General features: G+C 48.5%; 1 long non-coding RNA gene across 5 annotated transcripts in view; it reads left to right on the forward strand.

Moving 5' to 3' along the window:
* LOC307113046 overlaps positions 1–23,002 on the forward strand; it is a 62,894-nt gene extending 39,892 nt beyond the window's left edge. The window contains exons 7-10 of one of the 5 annotated variants that reach the window (XR_013814784.1): positions 534–711; positions 5,809–6,015; positions 22,320–22,440; positions 22,598–23,002. This is a non-coding gene — a long non-coding RNA (uncharacterized lncRNA). Of the gene's footprint in view, positions 1–533; positions 712–5,808; positions 6,588–14,208; positions 18,574–22,319; positions 22,441–22,597 lie in introns of those variants that run through there. The other 4 variants (XR_013814785.1, XR_013814786.1, XR_013814787.1 and 1 more) reach the window with 4 other exon arrangements.
* The last annotated feature ends 1,007 nt before the right edge of the window (positions 23,003–24,009 follow it).

Here is a 24,009-nt window from a genome sequence, read left to right on the forward strand (position 1 = left end):
TGCCACTGGAAGGATTTAAGAGGAGGCATCAGGCTTCTCAGAGTTTTTTTGTTCAAATGAATCACCTGGGCGGGGGCGGGGGAGGGATGTTAAAATTCAGATTCTGATTTGAATAGGTCCTGGGTGGGGCCTGAGAGTCTGCATTTCCAGGAGCCCCAGGTGACACTGATAAGCCAGTGACCTCGCTTGAGTAACAGGGAGCTGGCTGATCCCTGGGGGGCGGGAGGGGGATGCTGAAGAAGGTTCTGGATAATCCAGACGGAGCAATGACCTAGACCTCTGTGGTCGTGTAGGGTGGCCCCGGGCCACATGCGGCTGCTGAGCCTTTGAAATGTGGCTGAGTCGAAATTCAGACGTACTATGAGTGTGAAATGCACCAAAACTTAGTATATCCAAAAGGATGTAAACATCTCAATCTCATTGATTCCATGTCGAGGGGATAACATTTTGGTTATATTAAGTTAGGCAATGTATTAAATTCATTTCACCTGTTCCTTTTCACTTACTTTTTTTTTTTAAACTATGGTTATTAGAAAATTTAAGATGCCCTCACGTTCCATCTCCACCAGGCAGCGCTGAGCAGATTGCCCCTCAGGTCCCCGGGGAGATGGGCCCCCAGGAGTCCACGGCTTTTCACCAGGACTCGAAGCTGACGTCCACGCGCGTGTCCCTGGGAACCTGTGTGGCGTGCTTCTCCCACTGCTGGAGACGGTGAGCTTGCCTGGGGCAGGGATGGAGGGTGAGGAAGGAGCCGTAATCTCCCCCATAATCTCTCTCAGAACTAAAGACAGACAAAACGCTGTCACTACAGGGATGATTACTTTCTGCCCGGGAAATGTGATTTCTTCAAACTGCCTCTCTGCCCAGAGCTCCTCACTGAACGTACACATCACCACCCCAAATAGAAGGGGCTGCCTGGAGGAGGCGTTTCCTTCGAGAGTTGGGCGGTTGGGAGCCCAGGGGGCAGAGGCCCTGGCAATGCCCAGGGTGCAGCGCCGTCTCCTGGGCAGTCTTCTGGTAGACCTGGCTCAAAGTCACCTGAGGTTTGGGGAGCTGAGGCCAGCTGTCCTGCACATGACCGGGCAATCAGAACTAGGGGGTTGACACGTCACAGGAAGAGGCTAATTCAGGCCCCCAAATGGAAGACTTTTAACATCTCTGATCTCTGCTACCATATCCAGCCCCTCTCCCCTGCCTCCCCCCCACTCCCCCCACACACACTTTTATTTTTTACTAGAGGCCCGGTGCACGAAATTAGTGCACGGGGGTCCCTCAGCCCAACCTGCACTCTCTACAATCCAGGAGCTCTCAGGGGATGTCCTACTGATGGCTTAGGCCCACTCCCCATGGTTCTCTGCTCTCTGCGGGGCCTGGAGGTTTCGCTGCAGCCATGGAGATGAAGCCCCCATGCCCTGCTCTCCGCTCTCTGCCTGCCTCCGCCATGCGCCATGCAAAGGAAGCCCCAATGCCCTGCAGTGTGCTCTGTCTGCCAGGCCTGGGGGTGTTCCTGCCGCCACCTTGCTAAGGAAGCCCCCAAGCCCTGCTGTCTGGGCTCTGTCTGCCATGTCTGGGGACTTCCCCGCCACTGCAGCACTAAGGAAGCCCCCAAGCCCTGCTGTCTGGGCTCTGTCTGCCAGGCCTGGGCCTTCCCCCACCATCACCCTGCGAATGAAGCCTCCAAGCCCTGCTGTCTGGGCTCTGTTTGCTGGGCCTGTGTCTTCCCCTCTGCCGCCGCACTGAGGAAGCCCCCAAGCCCTGCTATCCGGGCTCTGTCTGCCATGTCTGGGGGCGGATCCAGCCTCGCTGCTTGGTCCCCCCCAACCCCGGCAGGGCTGACAGGCCCAGACACTGCAGCAGCGGTGGAGCGGGGAGGCTGGATCTGCCCCCTCCGGTGGATCCAGCCTCGCTGCTCCTGTGGATAGGCCGGACACTCCAGCAGCGGGGCTGAGGGGACTGGGTGCCGCCATCTTGTGGCTATGGGGGCCGCCATTTTGTCGCGGAGTGATGGTTAATTTGCATATTACTCTATTATTAGATAGGATTTTTGTAGGGCATGGCTCTTGCATGTGACCAAAGTGAAACTGGAATCTGAAAACCGCCCGCAAGGTCATCTCTGCCATTTCCATCTTTCCTTGTGTGTCTGCAATGGCAGCTGGGTAGGAGGGTCTGATTGAGTAACATCATGAACTCTTAGGCCTTTGCAAAGCTGTTTCATTGCACGAGACCCAGCAGAGTGAGCAGCGAGGAGCTTAAATGCAGGCCCTGCTCCCTTCTGGCTGGGACCGCAGACAGGTGGTGCCCCCTCTCTGGGCCTTGGCTTCCTTACCTGCAAACCGGGGGGTCCTTAGCACCCGCCTCCCGCCGGCCGAGCTGCTGGGAGAAGGACTGAGTTCATGTGAGTGAAGCGCTGAGAATAGGCCCAGCGCCCGGCACACGCGCTGGCTGTTATTCCGGGCTAATCGGGGCTCCCTGAAAGGCAGCCTCTTTGTCAGCTGGCAAGCTACTTCGAAAACTCCCCCCAGTTGCACACCTGGCTGAGGGAGAGTCAGGTCCTGTGTGGCCATGATGTAACGTACCTATTTCTGGCAGACTTGGCAGTCAGGGAGTGACCCATTTTCCTGCATTTCAGGGAGGTCATTGCAATGGGTTTCATCAACCCGTGGGCTGGGAAGTGAGCCAGGGGGTTAGAAAGAGCCTTTGCTGCCACCCTGGCCCGCTCTCTGGGCTGCGCAGCGCAAGTCAGGGCTGGGCGGGGTGAGGGACGCTGCCCTGCCGTGATGACATCCGTGCACAGAATGATGGCAGGGGAGGCGGGGGAGGGCAGAGCTCACGGCCCCCACTAGACTCTCAGGAGGCCTTTGCTCCTCACCAGACCACACGGGAGGGTTTTGGTCGGTTCGCTTGGTGTTTGGCCTGGTAAAGGGAGGCCTGAGCTTCCAGGTGTCTGTAGAACCTTTGCCGACCGAACGACGGCACCCTGGCGAATAGCCAACAGAGGTGAGAGGGTTTCTAAGCATCTCCTTGGACGTCTTGTCTGTGAGAGTTTCTTAAAAAGTCGGAGCCTGCACCGGAGAAGATACCCTCGTGGGATCTCTGTGTCACCAGTCCGAGCAAATACAGAGAATCAGGTGCTTCGAGCCCTCTTTGGAATGAGGCTGAGTATGAATAAAAGTGTGTAAATAGACAACTAACTAGGTAACTCACTGACCTGGTGTAAATGGAGTTGCCAGTGGTGGTAGCTGATAAATCAAACGAGGTCAATGCTAAGAGTGGAAGTTTGGACCCGATGTTCTTGGATTAACATTTGCTCCACTGCTATTGGCTGTGTGGTGTTGATCAAATCGCTTAACCTCTCTGAGCCCCAATGTGTGTGTGTGTGTGGGGGGGGGGGGGCGGGGGGGGGATGGCAGAGGATGCCAACGTTGTAGGGCTCTCAGAGCGGCCGGACAGGAGGTGGTCCGAGGTCTCTGCAACTGCCTGGTGTGAATCCAGCCCCTGCTGGGTCCACCCAGCCCTTGGCTCACTGGCTGCTTCTCATCCTCCGGGTTCAGCTGAATTGTCACCTCCTCCAAGAGGCCTTCCTGATCACCCACCGGAAGCACCACGCCGGCTCCTCTCACTCCTAATTGCCTCCCGTAGCTTCTCTCGGCTTGTTCTCTTCCCAGCTTATGACACAGTCTGTGATTTTCTGGTTTGTTTTTGGTTGGTTTTTGTCTGTTGAACGTTAACTGTCTCTGTTCACCAGACTGAGGCCACCGAAGGTTGGGGCTTGGTCTGTATTACTCGGGGACGTGGAGTGCCTCGCTCCGCAGGTGGCTGACGTGTTTATTTAACCAAAGACCCTGTAACAGGGCAAGCTCTGAGCCCCGGTAGCTCTTGGCTTGTCTGTATTTGTGAGGCCAGGAGCCGCTTTAAAGGGCTGTGGTGTGGATCTCACTGAGCACGCATGTGAGGGAGAGTAGGAAGCCACAGGGTCATGCATCCTCATGAGATGGCACATGGGATACTCTGTGCCCCGAAGCACAGACATGTCCATTCTCCTTCCCTCGGCTCTTGGCTTCTCTCTGTGGAGTTTGCACTTCTTACTTGCAGGCACACGTCGCACAGAATGCAAAGCTTGGGATAATCGATGTGACCCCGAAGAATGACAAAAGCAAAACTAAGAGGTTTAGTTTCTCAATTTACAAAACAAACGATTTCATGTGCGATGTCAGTGGAGGGGGCCGGTGGGTGAGCTCACACAGTAAATGTGAACTGACTGAATGAGTCGGTGTCAATGGGAAAGTTAGTCTCTGGATTTATTGGTATAATCCACCAGAAATAATCTCCCTTAAAAAGGATCGATGTCTCCTCATCCAGAAGAACTGTGGATCATAGTGGGTTTCTCTTTTGACCTTGCATTAATTTCAACATCCTATATAATAAAGAGGTAATATGCAAATTAACCCTCATAAGATGGCTGCCTACAACCAAGATGGCAGGGGGGTTAGTGAGGGATGACCAAACGACTGAACAAGCAGGCTGTGTGGGGTGACCAGGCCGGCAGGGGGGTTAGAGAGGTACGACCAAACGACTGAACAAGCAGGCTGTGTGGGGTGACCAGGCCGGCAGGGGGGTTAGTGAGGTATGACCAAATGACTGAACAAGCAGGCTGCATGGGTGACCAGGCCGGCAGGGGGGTTAGTGAGGGACGACCAAATGACTGAACAAGCAGGCTGCATGGGGTGACCAGGCTGGCAGGGGGGTTAGTGAGGGATGACCAAATGACTGAACAGCAGGCTGTGTGGGGCGACCAGGCCAGCAGGAGGGGGGAAGTTGGGGGCAACTAGGCTGGTGGGGGGGGCAGTAAAAGGTGACCAGGCTGACGGCGGGGGGCAGTTAGGGGCGATTAGGCTGGCAGGGGGAAAAGTGGGGGGCAACTAGGCTGGCGAGGGGGGCATTTGGGGGCGACCAGGCCAGCGGGGGGTGGGGGGCGCTGTTAGGGGTGATCAGGCCAGCATGCGGAGGCAATGAGGGGTAATCAGGCCAGCAGGGGTGGGGTGGGTGTGGGTAGTTAGGGGTGACCAGGCAGGCAGGCAGGTGAGCGATTAGGAGCCAGCGGTCTAGGATTGTGAGAGGGATGTCCGACTGCTGGTTTAGGCCTGATCCCTGGGCAGTTGGAAATCCCTCGAGGGGTCCCAGATTGGAGAGGGTGCAGGCTGGGCTGAGGGGACCCCACCCCCTCTGTACATGAATTTCATGCACCAGGCCTCTAGTTCAATAATAATATTAGCTGTCAGGTTGCTATCCCTACTTCTTTCTGTGTTTTGAACAGAAACAGGACTGAACTAAATCAATGCATTTTGGAAATGTGATTTGCTTACTGGAATGCCGTGGCCGAGTTTTGTGGGATGGAGTAGCTACCGTGACACTTCCCAGGTGTTGCGGTGGCACTTGCTGAGACATGGCCGTGACCCTGAGCTCGCGCTTTCCCTTGCTCTGCTCGGCAATTTCTTCCGTTATTAAGAAGAGGAGTCTGGACCAAGGAGGGTGGTCCTGGGCACTTGTAGATTGAAAATGCTTTGACTCTTCCAATGTTCTGATGAGCAGTGAGCCCTCGCCTGCCATCCCACCATCAATGAGTAAAGCAGGGGATCTTTTCGAACTTTTAAAAAGCCACTTTGATCCAAAATTAAACTTACAGGGAACCCAAGTACATGAAACAGAGCCAGCAGAGCCACTGTGGTTGAAGTGAGGGGTGGGGCGGGGTGGAGTGAGGTGGGGTGGGGGGAGAAGAGTCCTCAATGCTCCCTCCTCTCCCTTTCACAGCCTCCTGGGCACCTCTGAGGCGTCCCTAGAGTTCCAGGGAGCACCATTTGAAATGACACTTTTCCAGGATCAATGGACGGAAGCAGAATGAAATTCACTTCCTAAAATCTACCCCCTCCTAAGCCATGCCTGGATGGTAAGCGGCTCAAGGGCCAGCAGTGTCTGGTGCCCATGGAAACCACCGTGTCTGGGGAGTGACTAGACGAGGTAAGAAGTTTGTTTTGATCTCAGAGCTCTGGCCTGGCCTCTCCGTTCCTAGAACGCCTCTCCCTGCAATCCATCCTCATCCTCCAAGGCAACAGGGTCCCGGGCTTGATCCCAGACTGCAGAGCTGGCCTTTGGCTGCCTCTGTACCGGAATGATTTGTGCCGTCTCAGGTGGAGCTGGTGGGGACGCAAGCAACGCTTCAAAACTTAGTAACCACCAATTTAATTTCTTTTGAACAATTAGGGGTGTTTAGATGGTAGCTAGAGTATTAAGTCAGCACTTGATGGGAGTTGGGGACAGGGGACAGGGGGGACAGGAGGAGAGAATTTCCCAAAACCATATGAAAGGAGGATGAAACACATTGCTGAGCTTTTTCTAGGAAAACCGTTGTTCTCCCTTCAATTGAAATGTCGCTTTAAAGCATTGGCAGGCTTACAGAAGGGAATGAAAAACAAATCCCACAAAAATCGCGAGTACCATAACAGCAATGAACAAAGTGGGGTAAAATGCTTTGATTTCAGTAACATTTTACTAATGCGGGCACATTCCGAACAGATTGTATTTATCCAGAAGGAGGCCCTGCTGCATGGGGCGTAAGGGTTTGTAACAACGTTTTGGTGGTCTTGGTTGTGATATGATAATAAAAAGTATTCATGTAGTAGGAAGGGCTTGGGCTCTGAAAGTGGGCGGGCCTGGGTCCGCATCCCTTCTCCCCTTGATAAGACCTGGGCCTCTCTGAGCGAGGGTCTATCCTGTCTGGGCCAGTGTCCTCACCTATAAAAATCGGAAGAGTCATGCCCCCCTCAGCGGGTGCTGTGGAGTGTATGTGAGAGAATGCAATGTAAGGGCGGCTGGTAGGGAGTGGAGGCCCTGGGGCCGAGCTTGTGTTTGGGGAGAGAGGGAGATTCTGTTTGTTTCTGGTTCTGTGTTCAATGGTCCAATAGCACAGAAAACTATGGCTGTTTCCTTTTTGCTTTCCTAATTATAAAATTAATACATATTTAGTGGAGAAAGCTTGGAAGCTAAAGATGGATGTTCAGAAGGAAAAGAAATCACCCACAATTTCAATACAACATTGGTGCACTTTTTTAATGTATATAAATGTATAATTTTTCTTTGGTCAATTTCGTTCTTGCCAAGAAAATATCTTTATCCACTGAAATTTCATTTTCAGATGCATTAGAATATGGTGGTAAGTACTATTCTCCTCTTGCAATTTCTTCAAATGCTATTTTTTATTAGTACTGGAGTCACCTGTGCACATTGTTCAACATTTTGAAAAAGTGAAGGCACAAGAAGAAGGAATGAAAATATCTGCCACGATCTCAATACACAGGAGTGGTCACTGCTGACATTTAGTTACATATACTTTTAATCTTTTTTTCTCAATATGTATTTCAATGTATAAATTTAAAAATGTAAATTAGAAACTTCTTGAGTGACCAATGTTTAGACATAATTTTCTTTTGCTGAATATTACATTGAGAATATTTTTCTATATCGTAACTTTTCTATGTCATAAGTTCTAGTGGTTGATTATTTCATTGTTACATATTATAGTTTATTTTATCTAAGTAGATTTCATTATTACTAAGTAGATTTCATAATTTTGTTATCATAGACAATTTTGCAGTAAATACACTTATGGCTAAATCAATGCTATATTCATGATAGATTCTTTAAAAGAAATTTCTGGAAGTGACTTGTATGCACATTTTTAGGTCTTTTGCCAACTTGTCCTCTAGTACAGTTATACCAATTTATATTTCCACTACTAGTAGTAAAAGTTCATGCTTTCTTGTGTCCTTATGGTTATTATACTAATAATAATCAAAAGAGAAAAATTTTGCTAATTTGACACAAATTATTGTACTTTATGATCATTTACATTTTTATTAGTAGTAGATTTCTCCTCTTTTGAATGATCTACCATATCTTTTACATAATTTTCTTTTTTATATTTGTTTGTGGTGGCAAAACAAACATAGGTGAAATGAATGAAGTGAATTAAGAGTAGATTTAAATTAGTTTTGACAATTGTACACAATTGTGTAAACATTCATATCCTACCTAATAATAGAGCAATATGCAAATTGACCATACCTTCACTACACCCATAAGCCACGCCCACCAGGAAACCATCCTGCCGGAGGCTTTTCCGGCCTTGGGCACCAGCGGGGAGCCTGTGACGGATCGCAGACAACTGGGGGTCTGCTCCTGCGAGGGCGTCTGCTCCTGTGGTGGATTGCAGGGAGCTGGGGTCCCCTGCCCAATGGGTGGTGTCTGCAATCACAGGGATCTGGAGATCCCCTTCCCAGGCCTAAAGCTTTGGCCAGAGGCTTTAGGCCTGGGCAGGGCACAGACGGTGATTGGTGTGAACTATAGAGGAAACACCTTTTCTGACTGCACATTGGCTAAGCTTCCTGTATGCCACTGGTAATATTCTTAGTAACTTGGGTAATAAGAATCCAAAAAGGTGATCTAGGGTTTTTCCACCACACTTCTGGAGGAAAAAACAAAGGTCCGCTGCTGGAGGGCTAAGAAATGTCATATCCTGCCCTAGCCGGTTTGACTCAGTGGATAGAGCCTCGGCCTACCCATAGCAGGGTCTGGGTTGATTCTGATCAAGGGCATGTACCTAGGTTGCAGGCTCCTCCCTGGCTGGGGCCCAGATCAGGGCTCATGCAGGAGGCAACCAATCAAAGTGTTCCTCTCACTTAGATGTTTCTCTCTGTCTTTCCCTTTCTCTTCCACATTCTCTAAAAGTCAATAGAAACATATCCTTAGACGAGGATAAAAAAAAAAGAAAGAAAGAAATGCATATCCTATGAAAGACCCATCTTGAAAATGCCTAAAGAAAGTTGTCATTTTTTCTTGGTGAAGGGACTGGAATCCGTGTTGATGAAAATACCTTGGTGGCTGTGGTGACTAGCAGTGGCTGCAGCAGTGGGGTGATGGGGCTGGTGCCTTCCCCTGACCAGCCCGGTTGCCTCCCACAAAGGGAGGCCAGACTGTGGCTTAGGCCCGCTTCCCGTGGGGATCGGGCCTAAGCCATCAATAGGATATCCCCTGAGGGCTCCCAGTATGTGAGAGGGGGCATGTTGGGCTGAGGGACCCCCCCTCCCCCAGTGCACGAATTTCGTGCACTGGGCCCCTAGTTAAGATATAAAACATTTCTCCTTTGATCTATTTGTTTATCTTTGTGGTAATTTAAAAAAACAGACCATATACCCAGGAATGAATCTAATAAAAGGTATACAAGACCTCTACTCTGAAACCCACAATACTTTATTGAAAAAAATTAAAGGAGACCTAAGTAAATAGAAAGATATACTATGTTCATGGATTGAAAGAAATTTATATTGTAACAATGTTGATTATCCCAAAATCGATCTATTGATTAAATGCCATCTCAAACAAATTCTAGCAAGCTTTTTCTCCCCCTGTGGAGTAAAAAAACTGATTCTAAAATTTATATGGAAATTCAAGGGCCAAGAAAAGCTAAAGCAATCTTAAAGAAGAAATACAAATGAAGGACTTATACTACCAGATATCAAGATGTTATTTTAAAAAATAGTAATTAAGATAAAAGAGTATTATGAGTGAAAAATTTGAATGGACACTTCAAAAAGAGGATATTCAAATTGCTGATAAGCATATAAAAAGCATTAGTCATCAGAGAAATACAAATTAAAACCACATTGTGATACCACTACACACTTGCCAGAATGACTAAAATTAAAGACAGACATACCAAATGTTGGAAGGAAGTGGAGCAACTGGAACCCTCATATAAGAATGCAGATTGGTACAATCACTTTAAAAATTGGTTTGGCAGTATCCATTACATGTAAACATATGTCTACCCATGATGCAGCATTTCCGCTTGTAAATATGCACCCAGCAGAAATGCATACATATGTTCATCAAAAGGCAGTTAATGTTCATCAATGAAATGCCCACCAGCAGTAGAATAGAATGGGTGCAGTATATTTATACAACAGAATACTATATGGTAATGAGAATGAACAAACCACAACTACATGCAAAATACACAATGTTCAACAAAAGAAGCCAGACATAAACGATGAATGGTTTCATCTATATAAAGCTCTAAAATAGGCTAAACCAGTGGTCGGCAAACTCATTAGTCAACAGAGCCAAATATCAACAGTACAACTATTGAAATTTCTTTTGAGAGCCAAATTTTTTAAACTTAAACTTCTTCTAACGCCACTTCTTCAAAATAGACTTGCCCAGGCCGTGGTAGCCACACTCAAGGGACCAAAGAGCCCCATGTGGCTCGCAAGCCGCAGTTTGCCGACCACGGGGCTAAACTAATCTATGGTGTTAGAAGTCAGGATAGTGGTTCCTGTTTGGGGTACAGAGTAGCTGTCCAGGCATGACAAGGGTTCTGGTTCTTTATGAAGTGCTGATTATATGGGTGTTTTCTTTTTGAAAATTAATTTAGGGTGTATACTTAGGATTATTTGTGTACTTTAAGTTTTATATATTATTGCTTGCAATTTTTTCATGGGGTGGGGGGCTCCAACAATGGCCAGTGCTATGCCATCTTTTTGCTTTGTGTTGCTGAGGAGACTTCTGAGGCCAGACAGGTCTTCCTTTCTTGGGTAGAATTACAGAATTTCCCATTACCTAAAATTAAAACACAATTACCAGATTATTTCTATATATTGGCCATTTTAATTAATATTGTACAATCTTCGGGGATCCCTTTAGATTGCAAGACTTCCTTCCTTCTTTCCTTCCTCTCCTCCTGCCTTCTTTCTCTCTTTTTTAGTTTTACAAAGATTTTATTACTTGTTAGATTATTTTATCTTCCATCCTTTTTTATTACTTACATTTGTAACAAATAATAATTTAATCTATTTAATCCTCTTAAAAATCTTTACTTTCAACATATTCATTTCTTTATTCTGGGAAAATGTCTTGGACCGTATTTTGTATTTCATTGATTTACAGTTTTAAAAGTTTTCAAGCTACTATTAGTTGCTGTCAACTTAGCAATTGACAGCAACAAATAGTACAAAGTGATGAGAAGTACAATTGAGTACTTCTCATCACTTTGTAGAATTTCCTGATCTCAGATGTTCTTTTTAAGTGATCACTTGCTCTTATATCAGGTGTTGAGAATACAAATGAAACAAATTCCTAAAAATTTCCCTGCTTCCTGCACTACCAGTTTCTCAGGGAAGTATTTTTCTCTTATTTCTCAGATTGATCCTCTTTTGTTTTTGTACATCAGGACCTTTCCTCTATTTTCTTTTCTGCATTTGCACCTCCTTGTAGAGATGCTCAGACATGGAAGCTAAGCTGAGTTCATTCTCTTTTACTGAGTACATACTATTTGCCAGTCATTACCCTAGGCCCGTGGTCGGTAAACTGCGGCTCGCGAGCCACATGCGGCTCTTTGGCCCCTTGAGTGTGGCTCTTCCACAAAATACCACGTCCTTGGACGATTTTATTTTGAAGAAGTGGCGTTAGAAGAAGTTTAAGTTTAAAAAATTTGGCTCTCAAAAGAAATTTCAATAGTTGTACTGTTGATATTTGGCTCTGTTGACTAATGAGTTTACCGACCACTGCCCTAGAGGCCCTAAAATTAGAGCAGGGAATTCTCCAGAAACCATCCCTGTTTCCATGGTTCTTATACCTTAACAGGGAAGGCTGACGTTGACCGAGAGGTTGCAGGTGTGGGCAATGTTGTGCAGGTGAAGAGCAGGATCTTACAAGAGAGGAATGACACCTAAACTTGGTGGTGTTGTGGATCGGATGTGAGTGAATGACCACTGGAGCCCAGACCAAATTAAAATTTAGGGAGCCTTTATTAGCCGGGCGGCCGGGCGACCCAGCGACTGCTCTGCCATTCTCCACGCAGGGAGACCAGAGAGCAGCAGCGACCCTTTGTGTAGGACCGCTTTTAAGCACATTAACCACATCCGGTTTTTGCAGAACCAGTAACCCAAGACAAAACAGTTTTTCCCAAGCAACGTCAGGATCATGCCAATGACGACCATGTTATTCACAGGGTCATCCTGTTCTTCAGAAAGCTGACAGTGTTCTATGAAAGAAGGCTACGTGCTGGAAAGGTGCCATGAGACCATATCTCAAGGCCTGGCCTGGTGTCAGCACTGACAATTCTATCTGGGGCATAGTCCACGGCCTCTCTGGAAGCATGCTCAAAAATTCCCACTCTCCAACAGGTGGGTGGTACAGGGCATACTCTGGAAAGGCTGCCTAAAGTGATGTTTGAGGCTGAAATCCAAACATGAAGGGCAATTAAGGAATGGGTAAAGTGGAGGGACTCCAGTGTACTCTGCTTGAATCCCAGCTCTGCCTATTAGGTTGACTCCACAACTAGTTGGCCTTGGCGAGCTTTCCAGGAAGTTCCATGGCCCAAACATCGATGGGAGGTGGGGGCATCACTGAGATATGATTATGACCAAGGTGGGACTCAGTTCCATGGGCTTTGGGAGACTTCTCAGCCAAGATGAGTAGACATGTCGGATGGTAGGTTTGTTAGAACCTCCATTGCCTATCAGTCTGGGTGTCAGCCCAGAACCAAAGTGACATCCTCATAGGCTTGGAGTCAGGCCCAAATCCCCACCAACCCACAGACTCTCTGGGTCAGATTATACTGCTTGAATCAGAAGCAAAGAGCTAACAGAAAATTCTTTGGGATTCTGAGTTACTTCTTGCCTGGCCAAGGGAGGGCTCCTACCTCTTTGTCCTTCCATGCTTCCAACCACTTCTGACCGTAATTTACAGCAGAAGCTTGGCCTTTATAAAAGATTCATCCGGCGTTGGCTCTTATAATTATTACTTGTTACACCTTGTCTGTTTTGATGACTGTCTTAGGAGAGGCCATGGTAGGGCTTGCAGACTTTTACTTCCAAGAGGCCAGTATGTGGGTGCCACCAACAATGCGTGAGACGACACTATGAACGTCTAGCCCAGTGGTCGGCCAACTCATTAGTCCACAGAGCCAAATATCAACAGCACAAAGATTGAAATTTCTGTTGAGAGCCAAATTTTTTAAACTTAAACTTCTTCTAACGCCACTTCTTCAAAATAGACTCGCCCCGGCCGTGGTATTTTGTGGAAGAGCCACACTCAAGGGGCCAAAGAGCTGTATGTGGCTCATGAGCCGCAGTTTGCAAGACTTTTCCATTTCTTTCCAGATTCTCTAATAGTTCCTGCCTCCCGGTCAAAATAGAAACTGTTTGGAAAAATCAGGCCACAATTACCCCAGAGAGAAAATATGTTTTGAGTCAAGTGAAGGCCTTTGCTAAGTGACATTAATTATACTCATTTGGGTTTGACATTATTAATTAACCTTCTCAGCTGTCTGTAGGGTAGCCTCTTATTAAAACAATATGATTAAAACAAATAAAGAATATTACTACCACCTAAATGCGAACACCATTTTAAGCTTATAATCTCATTTGATAACACGCTTTGATTCCATTGTCTATTATGGTAAACTATTCCTAACATAAAATTTACCATCTTTACAATTTTGAAGTGTACAATTCAGTGGCATTAAGTGCATTCACAACACTACCAGCATCGTCACTATCCATTTCCAGAACGATTTCATCATCCCAAACAAAAACTCTACTGTAGGGAGCCGGCACAGCCATGGCATACTCAGCCCCAGGGCGCCTTATGTGCCACGCCAGCTCAGCCAGGTTCGGTGACCCTGAGAGGGGGCGGTGAAGGATTGAGAAAAGACAGACAAGAGAATGAAAGCTGGGACTCGGAGGGACGCTGCTTCCCTGACGGGGAGCCAGCAGCGCCACGGACTACAAGCTGTGTCTTTATTTTATAGCTGATGCCACGAGGCAAAGTAAGGGCGTGGTCAAGATGTTTACAGCATTCTCGTGGGTTTCGATCCTCCTCAATTACATGCACCTGATCAAGCTTTGTTTACTTGCAGCCTATATCACTTAGGCATGTGGGGCCACGTGTTCGGACCATAGGTTCAAGCTCACAACTACAGCTGTTGGGTATCATTGTGCTGGCAGGGCTCTGCCCTCCACGCTGGGACTTGCACGTGGCCACGAGAGGACTGTGCCCTCTCATCAGTCCAAGGCTTGAACCTGTCCAAACACTGTAGCTGCGCCCCACACTCTACACCCATTAAAAATAACCCACAATCTTTTTTCTCCACAGACCCCTGTAAATTCGAATCTGCTTTCTGTCTCTATGAATTTGTTCTACGTTCCTCGTGTAAATGGAATCATACGGCATTTGTCCTTTTGATCCTGGCTTCTTTAACTTAAGCATACTGTCTTCAAGGTTCATCTACGTTGTAACGTGCATCAGAATTTCATTCCTTTTCAAGACTGAATAATATTCCTTTGTGTGTGGACACTGCATTTTGTGTATTCATTCATTTGTCGACGGACATTAGGATTGTTTCCCCTTTGGGGCTATTGTGACTAGACTGTCTCCATTGGCCAGTCTTATTCTTATTTGACAAATGTGGGTAAGTGATCCACCTCGTCTCAGGGGGAGGTGGAGCCCTATTTTCAGCCCTGACTACAGGTCAGCATGGTCTGGAGAGTTAAAAAGAAAAAGAAAAAAAAAACCCACTCCAGACCGTCGGAATGTTAGATTTCCTGGATGGAGCAGTTCATTTTATTTTATTTTTAAAAATATATATTTTATTGATTTTTTACAGAGAGGAAGGGAGAGGGATAGAGAGTTAGAAACATTGATCAGCTGCCTCCTGCACATTCCCTGTTGGGGATGTGCCTGCAACCAAGGTACATGCCCTTGACCAGAATCAAACCTGGGACGCTTCAGTCCGCAGGCCGACGCTCTATCCACTGAACCAAACCGGTTAGGGCTGGATGGAGCAGTTTAAAGAACCTCCAGGTGACTCTCCCCTGCAGCCAGAACCCAGGGCCTGGAGCCCATACGGTAGCTTCTCGGGCTGGGCCCCTCTGACCACTTGCAGGCTCCCTCCCTCCTCTCTCTTTATTAAAGCCACCATCAGAGTAAGCAGACCAAAATGAATATCCCCTTTATATCCTCTTAGCCCACAGTTTGAAGCAGGAAAAATAAAATAAAGATTTTTAAATTCAAGCTAAAAAAAAAAAAAAAAAGCCTCCCTCAGTACCACGAAGCCCAGTGCTGTTGTGTTGGCTAAATACATGGACCCATTTGTTTCTTGCATTTTAATCATCTCGTCTTAATAACATGCCACAATACAAGCAATTGTGCGGGCTAATTCAGCTCCATTTCGGAAGTCTTGTTCTGTCCCCCAAAGCTCGCTGTTCTGTCTAGTTCAATGCGCATGCATTAAAATGCTAATAATTAAACTGTTACCATTGACTAATGAACTCTGCCAGCGATAAATGATGGTCTTGTTAGATTCGCCGCCCAGCAAGCCTCCTTTTGTACTGAGAAAGTTAAAGGTTAAAGCGCTCTTGAAGCCAGTGAGTGGGTCTAGAAGCAATTACAATTTTCCCTTGAAACTAATAGTTAGGACAATAATGTTTCAATTCCAACCCAGTAAGAGTAAAAAGAAAAAATGGTGGTGGGAGGGAGAGGGGGGCCGTACACGAAGGATAACTCTGAGCTCTATGGAGAAGGCTGTGGAGCTTTCTGTAGCCCCCAAGGCAGGTGATGTGATTATTCAGACTAAAGCCTCCTTCGTCTATACACCCTTCTTACAACCTCTCTCACAAGAGTGCAGACAGAAATGGTGATTTTTCAGGACACTATTTGGAGCGGAATGGTTACACGAGGTGGGAAACGTTGCTCCAAACGTCTGCGTGTTTTGGGGAGAGTTGCTTCATCTCTCTGGACCCCCATTTTCTCACTTTTAAGAGCAGGGCAATATATAACGGCTCCTGTGGTGAACGGAGAAAGTCTTAAGGTTCCAGGCAGAAGCCTGGCTCCCAGGTTCTCAGTTCACGTGGTTGATGGGAGTGGATTCCAACCCCCAAGCTCCAGGGTGAGCACATGACCAGGCCTGGCCAATCAACACATCACATTTCTCTGGGGCCCAATCAGAACCAGCCCAGGCAAGGGCTCTGGCCAGAGATCTCTGGAAAGCCGAGCTCCCCTGACAGTGGACTTGACCCAGAAGATGGAAGTCCAGAGCGACCTATGCAGAAGGCCTTCCTGCCACCAACAGCTGAGGAGGGGAGGTAGGCTCCTGAGAGCTGGATCCAGCCTGACTCCAGGATTTTTCAATGACACGGGCTGAGAGTACCCTGTGTTCTCCCCAGAAGCCAGTTTGAGTTGAGTTTCCGTTGCCATCCAGGGTTTATTTTCTCGGGGCTGAGGGAGGACCTTAACACGGAGACCCAGCCCTGCCTCCTTTTGCGACCCCTCTGGTGGCTTCAGAGTGAACTGAGCTCCTCCCTCTGACTCCCCGGTTCACTCAGCAGCTCTGAGCAGGGCCTGGGCCTGGCTTGACTTTATAGGAGCCTCACCTCTCCAACAGGACAGGGAATTCCTCAAGGGCAGGGTTCTCACACCCTCTCTCACGGGTCTTCCTCAGATCCTTGCAGCCACCGGTATGCTAGACTTGGTCAGGTCGGGGGCAAAGACGCAAACCAGACCGAATTCAGCAGCGGAGATCAAACCATAAGGCAGAGCAAACCCTGCCTGAGACCCAGGCCACATAGCTGGGAAGGAGCAGAGCAAGCCTTAACCCAGGGCGCTGACAGCATGAGAGTGCTCTTCCCTCTGCACGGGGATGCACGGAAAGGACCCCAGGGGAAGACGGGGCACTCATTGATCTCTAGGCCCCCCAAAAGCGCTGTTTAAGTTTTGAAAGAAGCCCCTCCCCAGCTGGCACCATTTGGCTGGTTATGTTTTCGACCTTGTTTTGCAGCCCCGCTATGGCCCATCGTATCTGGGACATGGTTGGGAGGATGGGGGAAGCACGAGTCCTGTCTTTCTTCTCTGGGAGTCATGGCCAACAGCTGGCAGCCCACATCCTCCTGGGAAACCTGGGCTCCTGCTCATTACTTCTTCCTGGGGAGAAGCAGGTAGAGAGGGGGAGTGCAGAGCAAAGTTGACACAACTCAAAACCATACAGAGAGGGACCGTTTGTATGTTCCAGTGGATTCCTCCTCACTCCCCGACCTTAGCTCGTGCCACTTCCTCAAAGTGAGGCTCTCTTTCCCATCCGGATCAGGCCAGAGCCTTTTCTTACATTCTTCATCATTCTTTAATTCATAGTCTCCTTCACAAAACTAAAAGCTCATCAAAGGCAAGAACCATATCGTCATCCTTCCTTCCTTCCTTCCTTCCTTCTTTCCTTCCTTCCTTCCTTCCTTCCATCTATCCACCCATCCATTCATTTATCCATCCATCCATCCACCCACCCATCCATTCATTTATTCCTTCCTTCCTTCCTTCCTTCCTTCCTTCCTTCCTTCCTTCCTTCCTTCCATCCATCAATCCATTCATCCAACCACTCATCTATCCATCCATCCTCCAATCTGTCCACCTAAAACCAAATATTTTTGATTGCCAACCATGTGCCAGGCACCAATCTGGCCACAAGGGAAATCCCAATGAACAAAACAAAATCTTTACATGTGTGGAGCTTACATTTTGGTGGGAGAGATGAGAAATGAGAAATGTAGCACATGTAGAACATGTCAAGGATAATAAATGCTACGAAGGAAAAGAAAACAATGTGGCAGGGGTGAGAATGATGAGCAATGGGGGACTCTACCCCCAGGACCTCAAAGAAGCCTACAGACTTGCCTCCCAGAATTTCCTTCCGAGGGACAGAAAGTCCTGGCCGTCACTGGCCACCAGCTGGCAGCCGCTTTCTGCTGAGACCCCTGGGCTCCGGCTTCTGTCCCTTCTTGGGGAAGAAACACGTGAAAAGAGAGATATAGGGAGTGAACTTTCCAGTATCCGGTGTTAGCAGGAACTCAATGAATATTACATGAATGAATGCATGGACGGATGGATGGATGGATGAAAAGGTGTTGTCATGGGGATATTTGGAACGGGATGGAGGCTGAAGGCAGCCCTGTACCCATCTAGAAGAGCAGTGGGCCTTGAGAGTGTGGGTACCTCACCCTGACATTTGCCCACTGCGCACGGGGAATACTTTGGGAAGATGAGGTGGGCTCAGGAGGCACCTAGAGGACTCCTTGAGTCTCCTGAAACGCCCTCTCCTCTCCTCACCTCCCCACTGGCGTGAAGGTTACCAAACCGGATCCCAGGGCCAATGCGTCAATGAAAGCCTTGCAGTCAAGGGCGAGGTCCCAGAGCGAGGCTCAGACCCAGTGACCACAAGAACCCTTCTTCCTGGGTCCACTCAAGTGCAACAAAGGCTCAACTGGAGGCTAAAGTCAAAGTTAATAAGAAAGCCACACTGTGTTCCTAATGAATTTTTAAAATCAATTATGAAACAGTCTCATTGATCATTTGTTAACATCCTGAAACCTTTACAAGTTAATTTTATTTAAAAAAAAAAACCCTCTCTCACAGTCTGTTAACTCCATAAATGTGTTTTAAATTTGTTTTTGAAGGCAACAATAAGCCGTGTGTGTGTGTGTGTGTGTGTGTGTGTGTGAGAGAGAGAGAGAGAGAGAGAGAGAGAGAGAGAGAGAGGGAGGGAGGGAGGGAGGGAGGGAGGGAGAGGGAGAAGGAGAAGGAGAGGGAGAGGGAGAGGGAGAGAGAGAGAGAGAGAGAGAGAGAGAGGACGCGCCTGGCCATTCTGAAACAAGCTGTTTGCATCTGCATGGGGTTCACCGGCCGTCCACAGGAACACTCTGTTTGCCAGGTCAATGTCACTGTCGGGCCTCCTGTCCAGGTGAGCGGCAGCCCTGAGGCAGTTGCCCAGTGACTGTCCTGGGCCAGCAGGGTGGCACCTCCAGAGATACTGCTTCAGAGTGTCATCCAGCTCAGTGGCAGCTCTTCTCACGGCGCTGGGCTAGTGGCCGATGACGGTGGCAAGCCGCCCAGAGTGATAGGGACCATGCGGACACAGCCACCCTGAAGCCCAGGGCAAAGGGAGCCAGGAGTCAGAGCTGTGAGGCCTCGCCGCTCAGGGACACCGCGGGACAGAGAGCCCGGCAGTGGCTTACCCACAGGGAAGTGCTGTTCTCTTTTACACCAAGGACATGGGAGCAAACGGATAGGAGGGACCTTCGCAAGGCCCACGAGGTAGCCTGCTCAGCCCTTTCGGCTTCGGCCAAGTCCGTCCCTGAGTTCTGTTTTGGGCCCCTGGTTGGCAGGATGAGGCGGAGATCCTGGAGAGAGGCCGGGGTGGCCACACCCATGGGGGAATTCGGAGAGGCTCCATTTTCAATCTTGTTTCGTGACCCCACCTTGGCCCATCATATCTGGGACATTATTTGGCCATTCTTCCACGGAAGAGAATTCATTTTTATTTTAGGCTATTAACAAACATCCTTATATGTTTAAATTTACATGCGTATCTTTAGGGAATCGTGCTTTTATTTCTATGGAACAGAATCCCAGAAGTGAGAATTCAGAGACTTGGGGATAATGTAAGGCTTAAAAAGGAAAAGATTAGAGAAGGAAAAAAAAAAAAATGTTGCCTGTGATACGAGCCCCAAGCGTGGAGCTTCTGAGGTTGGGGCGTTGTCTATAATTTGATTTTTCTACTCTCATTCCTAAATGGTTCCAAGTGTTCCTTCTGCCTCCTATGATGGAGCAATGGGGTCCCCCAGCTCCTTACATCCCCCCTGAGGCTAGTACAGGGGGAAACACTGAACTAGGGGCAGGGCCACCTTACTAGCTGTGTGACCTTGGGAATCCACTCAGCCTCTCTGTCCACCCTCCGTCTCCCCGTCTGTAGAGGAACGCCCAGGCCTGGTGCAGAGGCTGGTGGGGATGCCCGCGACGAGGTGAAGGTGGGGGAAGGTGGAGCACCGAGCCCTAGTGAGGGGTGGACGCTGTTAGCACCAGCTTGAACTTGCTCTTGAAGGCCTTGGCAGGCGCTCAGCTACAACCCAGCCTTCCTCTCCTTCCCATCCCTGCGGCTATGGCCTCACCGGGACCTTCAGCTGCACAAAGGGTCCTGTCAGGACACCGCTTCTTTCCTTTCCTGGATGGAAAAATCACTGCAATTCAACAGAACAGCCACCTTCCATTTCAGCACCAGCAAATGAATGAGTCATGATGAGTGAAACGGAAAAGCCACAAATGCTTAGGGTGTTTTAGGAAAAAAATAACTTTGAAACAGGCTGATACAATCTCTGCCCATTCATTTGACCACGTTATTCATTAACCGGGGGCCAGGATGAGCCCGGGGGTAGCGCGGGCTGAGGGCAGGGCAGCGCCCCACACTTGCTCCGCACACGGAACAGTAGCCTGAACAGGAATAATGTGCTGACATCTGGGGCGACGCCTCTCCCTGCGTCCGGGCACTTCTGCTCGGTGCGCCGCTGGTTTCCTCACCCGGGGGAGCGGGTGGAGTGGATGCAGGAGGAGGCACGTTTGCTTTTGAGCCAGTGGAGGAATGCCCCGTTTCAGGGAGAGGTGGGGGGTCCCGTGCATGCGGCCTCATGGAAGGGGTCCTTCCATGTTTATAAAAAATAAAACCTGTGGCATCACAGGCCTTCATGGAAGAACTGGGATAGGTTTGGGGACCTGGTCTCTGCCACCAGATTGGCTTGAGGACCTTCGTGGAGGCACTTCACTTCTCTGGGCCTCAGTTTACCCAACTGTACGAGGGCCATCAGACTAGATAAATTCCAGAGCCACTCTCAGCCATGAAACGCTAAGTACTTTTTTAGCTAAGAAAAGCATTTTTAATATAACAAAAGAAATGGTGTTTTCTGTAGAGAAATCAGAAAACAGGGATGGGCCAAAGAAAGAACATGGAACACCATAGCAAATCTAAAAGTACAGGACTGAGAACAGAAACGGAAGAACAAGTTAAATTTGGTATCATATTACTGAGCAGGAGACACGATAAACCAACTCATGTACATACGCATAGGCTTTTAAAAATGGGCCTACCTATCTTGTAATATATATGAGTAAAATTTGTACTTCTAGTAAACAAGGGATCGCCCTAGACATATATTAGACTTTACCACATGCTCATGTGTAATTAGCATGACACATGAGTGTGTTTTCCTGTACACAACAGCCACATCATTGAGCGAATGGTTGTTCCAAATGTTATTAATGCTGGACACTTCAGATGTTTTGCATCTTTCATTATTATAAACAATGCTATAAAGAATGTCCTAGCAATGATCCCTTTACATACATCTTACAACTGTGTCCTTAAATAGCATGGTTAGAAAGGTATGAGTGGATAGTTAATGGCTGGCGTGTGCTGGGAGCAGAGTAGAGGCCAACCTGAGTCTAACATGGTTTTTGGGTGGACTGCGGTGGTGGCGGGGGCGGGGCAGGAGAGAAGGGATGTTTGAGCCGAAACACTAACCATGATTTTGTAGGAGGGTATCTCCACTGTGTGTCGACAGGCCGTAGAGCAGATGGGGGGTTGTGTGGCTGGGTAGTGAGATGCTTCTAGAGGTCACGCTAGGCTACAGATTAGCGTGTGGTAACGCTGTGGGTCTAGAATGATCCCTTGTTTACTAGAAGTACAAATTATATAGAGAAAAACTAAAAGATATGTACGCCTATTTTTATTTTTTTTTAAATATGTTTTTATGGATTTCAGAGAGGTAGGAAGAGAGAGAGATAGAAACATCAATGATGAGAGAGAATCATGAATCGGCTGCCTCCTGCACGCCCCCCACTGGGGATCGAGGATGTGGCCTGACCAGGAATTGAACTGTGACCTCCTGGTTCATAGGTGGATGCTCAACCACGGCACCATGCGGGCCGGGCAGTGTGCCTATTTTTAAAAGCCCATGTGGTGAAGGGCCTGTGGGATGTGTCTCGACTTCCAGTCCCCTGAGCTGCAAGGCTTTCCGGGGCGAGCACCAAGCACGCAGAGCACGTGGTGAGGGGGAGGTGAGTAATCCCGTGTTGCCAGGAAAGCAGGAGAATGTTCTGTGATAACGATCTCTGCTCAGCTATTCCCCGAGGCAAGAGCGAAGGGGTTCCCCTTCATTGGCTCTTGGAATGTCACTTCACTGCCTTCCTCGTTACGGAAAGGGGAAGAAGAAAAGTTGAGGTCTCAGAAGCGAGCGCTTGCAAGATGACTGAGATCATCTGTCCAGTGCGTTTGAGTTCCTGGGGCCCACAATGGGGCCAGGAGCTCTGAGAACCCAGCAGATGTTGCTGGTGCCAGCTCTTCAGTGTGGACTGTGCTGTGACTCAGAGGGAGCCTCTCTGTGCCCATTTCACAGATGGGTGCCCTCGGAACGCAGAGGCCACCGTGATGGGTCCGACTCTGCGTGCGAGAGCCACGGCGGAGCAGAGACCCCATCCCTGGTTGTGCCAGCTTCGCCGCGGGAAGGTTGGAATGAGGTAACGTCTCAGAACGTCCTCCGTAAACCATAAAACATGATATGTCTATGCGAGACGTGACTATGACGTATCAAGCTCAGTTACAGCACATTTCAAATGAAAATCTCAAGTGGCCAAGCTGTAGAATGCTAACATTCGGGTTCATTTTTCCTTACAGGACAATAAGAATTGAGAACACGCATTGAATTCTGCTGTGGCATCTACGCGCTTCTAGGATGCTAACCTCACAAACACCCTATGATGTGGGCGCCACAATTACCCCCGTCTTACAGATGAGGAAACTGGGGTACAGAAGCTTAAAAATGGCACAACATCTTCCATCTATCTGTCCTAAGTCTGTAGTCTGCGATGCATTCCCAGACCATGTAGAAATGTACTCGTGCCCAGAAAAAGAGGACTTGGGCCCTAACCGGTTTGGCTCAGTGGATAGAGCGTCGGCCTGTGGACTCAAGGGTCCCAGGTTCGATTCCGGTCAAGGGCATGTACCTTGCTTGCGGGCACATACCCAGTAGGGAGTGTGCGGGAGGCAGCTGATCGATGTTTCTCTCTCATTGATGTTTCTAACTCTATCCCTCTCCCTTCCTCTCTAAAAAATTAATAAAATATATTTTTTTAAAAAGAAGGACTTGGGTTTGACCTGGCCATGAATGTGCTGTTGGAAAGTCTGCTGTGCCCGTCTGCTTTGCCAGCACAAGGCTGACCTCCCAGCTGGGGATGCTCAGAGCTCCAAGCAGACCCGGGTCTCTCCTGGGGCAGAGAGGGTTAAGCTGACCCGTGACCCCAGGACCCTGAGACCTGCTCCTTTCGTGCCCCACATGCAGATGGGCTCTGAAGACGGCCACCTCTCCTCATTGGAAATCATGCATTTTTATGAAGCCGGCCCAGAATTCCCAGAATTCCGCCGGGTGCACTTTGCAGACCCTAAAATGCTGTCACCATGGCAGGTTTCATTGCTTGCACCTGCTAAAACATTTGAGGCATTTGAGAGGCAGTGAAACACATTTGCTTTTCATTTTATCTGACTTTGGAAACCTTTGAAGTGTTTAATAGTGGAGCCCAGGAAAGATCCCCGCCTCTTAATCATTGACTCGCAAGGCGCATTCCCGGCTGGTAGCCTGTCAAGCAGAAACTGACCCGAGCCCCGTTTTATTAAGTGTCACATGCCCAGTCACTGTTCATTAAAGGTGTTTTAAGGTTTGAATTATGTAATTTATGAGAAGAAGAAATAAAAATTCCATTGTTTTATTAATATGCAACCCAGGATCCCTCGCGCATAACCGACTTGGGAAGTTGGGCAGAAGGACATACGTGGTGGAAGCTGGAGGGGGCCCTCCCTGCTCCGGCCTTCCTCGGCCCCCCGGTCCTCCCTCGCCCTCCATCCCACCCGAGGCAGGAGCTGGCGAGGGGGCAGAGCTCTGGGAAGGGAGCCGTCCCAACCCACGCTCCTGGCCTCCATCCTCCTGTCTCCCCTTCCCTGAGATCCCACGTGACAAAGCAGCCACTGTCCCTCTCTCTTCCCCGCGCCCCGGCCTCTGTTCCAGAAAGGCCCGAGACAAACAAACAGCAGGA

The sequence above is a fragment of the Cnephaeus nilssonii genome (assembly GCF_951640355.1).
Source record: "Cnephaeus nilssonii genome assembly, chromosome: 16".
NCBI lineage: Eukaryota > Metazoa > Chordata > Mammalia > Chiroptera > Vespertilionidae > Cnephaeus > Cnephaeus nilssonii.